Genomic DNA, 6,573 nt, shown 5'->3' with positions numbered 1-6,573 from the left:
TGCGTGCTTTTCAAGAAAGAACGTGCTATGCGTGACATTTGTAAGAAAGAACGTTCTATCTGTGATTTTCACAAAAGAAAGTGCTGTGTATGTGGTTTGCAAGAAAGAGCGGGCCATATGTGTGATCTGCAAGAAAGGGCGTTCTGTGTGTGTGTGTGACTTGCTAAAAATGTAGTGCTGTGTTTTTATTTTTCTACATAGAGCGTTCTATGTGTGTGGTTTGCAAAAAAAGAGTATTTGATATGTGTGGTTTGCAAGGAAGAGCGTTCTATATGTGTGATTTGCACTTAAATAAAATGCTATGTATGTGATTCGCAACATAAAGCTTACGTATGTGATTTGCAAGAAACTGCGTGCTATTATGTGTATGATTCAATTTGATCTTTAAGATAGGCTGGTGGTGTCGACACTTCTTTTTTTTATATGTGTTGCACAAACATGTTGTCAGATAGGAACTACCATAATATATTGTCAACATTGAAACACTTTAATATTGAACCACTTTTTTCTTTCACCATACCAAATATAATGGATCACATTAAATTACGGTCCTTCCACGTTTTTTTATTGTGTCACCGTCCCTGATAGAGACTTAAAAGAACAACACTAACTGTAGTTTTTGCGTCCTTGCATTGGAATGTTTATTCTATCATAAATAAAATTATCGGCGTTGCGGTTTGTTTGAAAGATACGATAAAAAATGTATCATCAATAATTACTTTGTGAAAAATCAATCTAAAGTGTTTAAAATTCACTAGATTGAGAGATATAGCCTGTTAAAAATGGCAACCAAGACCACCCGCGCGATGGCAGGGAATAAAAGGGTTAAATAAACAAATAGAACCGTGTGTTGTTATTAGCTTCTGTTTGTTTGTTTTTTGTTCTTCTCAATACGACTATTGTTATAGATGGAGTCTGTGTAGTTCAAAAATATTTCTGTAAATGATGTCCGCTTACGGCCAAACAACCTCAATCAGTCCGCTTTTGTCTCAATTTCCGCTAACCCTCTCCCCACTTAAGTGCGGAAGTTCTTTATTGAGGACCCCTTTTTGCTACAAAATTGATGAACATGCAACCTCGTCCCCAGCGCTCTACTACGCATATAATACTTTGACGGGATATGATGTCATATAATATATCCTTCAGTTACGCTGCCGTTGCAAAAAATGCCTGCCAGGTTTTATAAAATGTTTTTTTTGAACTCTTTTTAGCCTGTGATACAAGGAAAAAATATGGGCTACATCATCAACGATGGTCAGCTCGACGAGAAAAAGTTGCACAGGCTACGGAGCCATTTAATACATTAATACAAGTGGCCACGGATAAACATATCTGCCATGCAAGAGATGAGAGGGAAAGCTTATGTGATTTTTTGACGTTTGTATTTTTCATATATAGCTACCCCATTTATCCAGATACCTAATCTTTTTTTTCTTCAGAACCCTGCTAGGTAGTTAACCAAAATTTACACAACCTTATAAAAAGTGTATTTTCCAGACCATCCATCATCTAACTTGGTATTGGGTGGGCCAGATAATACACCTCTTTGCAGTTGTTTGCTCATTTTCTGTATTGAAAAAAGGAAGTAAACAGAGTGTATTTAATAAGGCTTTGACCATGGACATTATAATAAAAATAATATAATCTCTTTCACCACCATAATGTACAAGAGTAAGGTATATATAAACTTTTAAATAAAACACACCAACAGAACAAAAGTTTGTTGGTTTTTCTTGGTATAGCTATACATGCTAAAAGCAAAAAAAAGAGCAACAAGACGCTTTGGATAAGAAAACTGAAAGTGGCACAGCCTCTACAATAAATATATCAGACGAGAAAGTTAGAGACTAAAATGAATATTTCTCATTTACCTGAAAAATAATTAGTTTCATGGCATAAAAACTAAGTATGGTCTTGCCCACTTAAAACATATGTGAAGAAATACTTTTTTTATTTAAAATTAAATTAGTTTTTAAAATTTTTTCACTTTTCTTCATTTGTGGAGCCTTATAATTCATAACAGTTTCCTTCTATAAATTCTTAATAAGAGCATTATCAGATATGCATATTTTACATGGCTAGCCTCATAAATATAATATCAAGGGATATACCCTGTCTATTTTTTCCAGGAGGGGCCATGGCTTAGATGGGAAGTCCTAGAGTATTTAAACCTCATTTTGAGCTACGTAAACTCGATTAGGGCCATCGCTCTGCTAGACAACTCCCAGTAACATCCAACGGCCCACACAGTGTGCCAACTCCCCAATTTCTCTCACATGGCTTAAGTTAACCCAAGGCTATGGTAACATTCACTCACCCATGTTTAAATCGCCGTCAAGGGAAATCAAACCCAGTCTTGCGCACAAAGTGCGAGAGTTATGACCACTAAACTACGGCGCCACAATATAGCAAAAGAAAGATTTCCTTTAGCAATGGTTAGCTGAAGCTGTGAACTTGTGTATTAATTTTTGTAGTTCCAGGACAAGAGTTTTACCCATATAATTATAGTTTGTGACACTTCCCAGCCGAAATACCAAAACAAAAGGCTAAATCTTCTATTAGTAAATATAATCTCAGTCTTATAAAAAGTAATAAAACTCCTCTTCAGGTATTATTTTCTTGTTGGTCCAGCTTTTTTTAAATGAAAAACGTTTTCGCTCACATTAAATTTGAGTGATAAAAATAAACTTTCAGGATCGCTAGGGACTTGATGGTCTTTTTTTTAGCCGCATAGTTTTTTACTGTCATCCCAATAAGTTTTGGCAGCTTTTGATTGAATAATCTTAAAAACACCTCTAAACACTTTGACACTTTCTAAACAAGTAAATGTTGACACAATCACTCTCCTGAGAATTTGGAGTCAAGGTTAGTGGAATAGGTCCAGAAAGTTCTTGTTTTGCGTTCATATTCTGTGTTCAGTATTTACTAAGCTATGGAACTACCCAGAATCAGCCAGAACCACCCAGAATCATCCAGCCAACATTAAATGACAAGCGTAACTGCGCCACTGGACTAACTTTTTTAATGTCTATGCAGCAAAACTTAAATACAGTTAGAATGACGAATTTCGAGTTTAAATATATACACGTTTTTTTATATAAGAAACATCTATATAAGAAGCATGAGGGTGAGATTAGACCAAAATTAAGAAACAGTTAAGAAACATGGCCAGGCTGAAAGTCTCAACCAAGATTTTAATACAATGAATACTAAGCCAATAATAATATAACAGAAAACTTCTTTAATTTTTTAAATAAAATACAATGTTGCATTGTCTAAATATCAAAATTTTTGAATAAATCAAACACATTTCCATCCTCTGTGATACTACCATCCTGGTTGAAATTGACAAGCATTTCGTCCTCCTCTCCATCACTTTCAATCGTTTGTATTGGTTCTTCAGGAAATGAGCAACTTCCTGTAACATGGAAACATATTAATTTGAAACTTGAAAACAACTAAAAACAAGCACTACAACATTTGAACTAACATCCAAACTATATATTACAGAAACAACAAGCACTGCAATGACTTCAATATAATTTTTTTATATTATATATTATATATATTTTCAAATATATTATATATGCATATAATCTTTTAACAACTTCAATAAATAAAAGAATTAGCCTGCCGCTTCACATTTTATATCGTAGTATATACTGTACCCTGTAAGGAAAAAGAAGAAAAACACATGTAAGAACTATAAAAATTAAGAAACAGTTTAGAAACATTTAAAGCTTAAATCGGAAAAAATTAAGAAATGTCCAGGCTGAAGCCAAGCAGTGTGTTTCTCATATAAAAAAAAACATGTATGTGGCAGGGAAATTTAACTCTTTTTAAAAAATTTAGTCAGAACCACGTATGTTGCACTGGACATTATGTTTTCAATATTCATTATTTCCTTGAAAGAAAAAATTAACACTTTTAAATTTTGTCCTTGCGAAAATTAATTCATGCAAAGCAAATAAATCTTCCACAGTAAGATTTTTTGTGGACATTAATTCACCCATGTGAAAACTAATCCATTCATTTACTACAGAGAATTATATTTGATAGTGAAGAATTTTCTTTATTCAAAAACATCAATGTGAGGATCGTATGACATCATGCTCTTTTTTAGGGTACTTTCTCAGACCTGTACATAGTCAGTATAAAAATTGAGCGTAAGCGTTGTTCCGCCTCTCTAGTAAATCCAGCAGTAGCATAGCAATTTCAATACTTTAATAAAAAAAAATCTTTAATATTCCCTCTGTGGATGAAACGCTAATACCACAAGGGTAATTTAGCCAGTCTAACTCCTAGTCTTCTCTGCCCTGCTTCTATGGTCGGTCAAATTAAGGCTTAACTCGTGTAACAAAATCATGCACTACTTTATTACTTTGGTACCATCAGGGGTGCGATTCTTAAACAGCCTTGCCCCTAAATCCTTGGGTAAATAGCAATGGACTGGACTTTTATTGTTTTTTTTAAAATAGGAGGAAACATAGCTATAATTGCGTAGGATTAAAAAAGAAATTGGTTTTTTATTTACATGTAAAACAACATAAACAGTGTTAAAAAGCCATTGTTCACAACCACAAGATTGGTAAAACACACACGAAAAAAACTTTACGCGCTGGATTGACCCTAATCCTAAGTACTTAGTCTCAAGGCATGAAGTGTGTGTTTTTTTGGTTACCAATTATAGCTCGTTGTCTTTGTCTTCCTGTCTGAGTCTGGGTGATTCTCACTGATTCTGGGCAGTTCTGGCTGATTCTAGAAGGTTCTGGCCGATTCTGGGTGGTTCTGGGTAGTTCCATAGTTTAGTAATACCCAAAAATGTTTGTACTTTTCTTCAATGTATATTGACATTGCTTCAGTATCACTACTATAAATTCCCCATCTGGAAAGTCCATCAGTTACTAGGCTCAAAACTTAGAAAATTCTTTTTTTATGTGGTGGTCTAATTGATTTCTTTGGAGTTACTTGTACATTTATTGACGGTGTCAAAAACAATACAGAGTCAGGGTTAGTTACCTTCTAAGCTTTCTTCAAGAATATCAAATTCAGTTTCTCTCAAACAAAAGCTTAGGTGCAAACATGGATGTCAGAGCAAATCCCTGAAATTCGAACTCACCTCAGCAAGCCCCAAATTACAATCAGCACTAAATCAGTGTGGTCTTGTCTGTCACTCTTAAATAATTCACAAATTAATTATATTTGTTAGAGTGAGTGAGGCCATTTGCACTCAAAACAAAGGATTTCCTGATATTGACCACGTGAGCAAGAAGCAATAGAATTAACCAATCAAAAAGCGCTATCAGTATTCTGACCGCATTTTTCCCACCTTAACTATTCTGATTTCCTGGTGGTAAGAAAAATTACAGAGATATTCTATTTTGAAAATTACTGACATGATAGATTTTGGAGGTGATAAAACTGGCATGGATATAAGCAAACAACCTTAAGTTGTGGAAAAAATAAAGTTATCGTGGAAAAAGTGTACACACATCTTTTTTATAGCATACAGACATACAATTTGCCATGAGGGTGCTTAAGCCACAAACACCAGCATATAACTAAGGGCGAGTTATGATAATTTCCAAACTTTCCCGTATTTTCCCCAACTTGCCCAAATTATTCCTGAAATACAAAACAGTGCCTTCAATTCCTTTGACCTGGCTACAACAGAAAAAGACAAAAAAAACAAAGTTGTCTCATTTTATAAACTGTATTTTTATTGATTAAATTGTATCAAATATAGCCATTTTGAGAACTTTACACAAGAAAACTTTCAACAAAGTTTATTCCTAAAACTGTTCACAATAATCACATTACGTTTTTCGCCAGTGTTGCAGTGCAGGACATTTGGCATACAAGACTGGATGTCACACTAATAAACACTTCTATAACCAGCTTAACAAAGTTCTATTTTGTCAGATACAACGTCGGTTGTACTGTATTATACAACCAAAAAGTATGATTTCTAATTTTTTTTAAATAGATGTGGACTTTTTACTACGTAGCAGCTTATTGCTGCCTCATATTTTGTCATAGGTACAATTTTATTATAGAAAAATTAATTCCATTCACAGGATTGTTCAAATTCACACCTCTTTTATGGAACCATCTTTAATAAAATACAATGTTTGGATAAGTGAAGCATACTTCTGTGGACTGTTACTTCATGTCTTTCCAGACCCTTGATTCGTACAATTTTGCTATAGGCATTTTTTGATATTCTGAGAATATTCACTTATTAGACACAATTTATTGATCTGATGAGTCACAAGGGGCTTAGAAAATAGTATTAGACTAAGTTACATCGATCACCCAGAAAATCTTGATTCTTTTTTACAGTCAAACACCTACCGGGCAAAATTGTAGCACAATTGTACCACTGCTGATCCTATTGATCCAGGCCATCTGTGATACACGTGTGGTTAGGATTTAGCTTTGTTTTTAATTGCTAGTGTTATGACCGGGCAAAATTGTACATCCTGTATTGAAGTCCTCCATTAAAATGTATATGTTTTGAAGAATAAAAAGCTGTTTATCAAGCCCTTTGGAATTGTTTTAAAGATTTAAATT

This window comes from Hydractinia symbiolongicarpus, chromosome 8, assembly GCF_029227915.1.
Source record: "Hydractinia symbiolongicarpus strain clone_291-10 chromosome 8, HSymV2.1, whole genome shotgun sequence".
Classification (NCBI taxonomy): domain Eukaryota; kingdom Metazoa; phylum Cnidaria; class Hydrozoa; order Anthoathecata; family Hydractiniidae; genus Hydractinia; species Hydractinia symbiolongicarpus.
Note: the sequence above shows the minus strand (reverse complement) of the source record.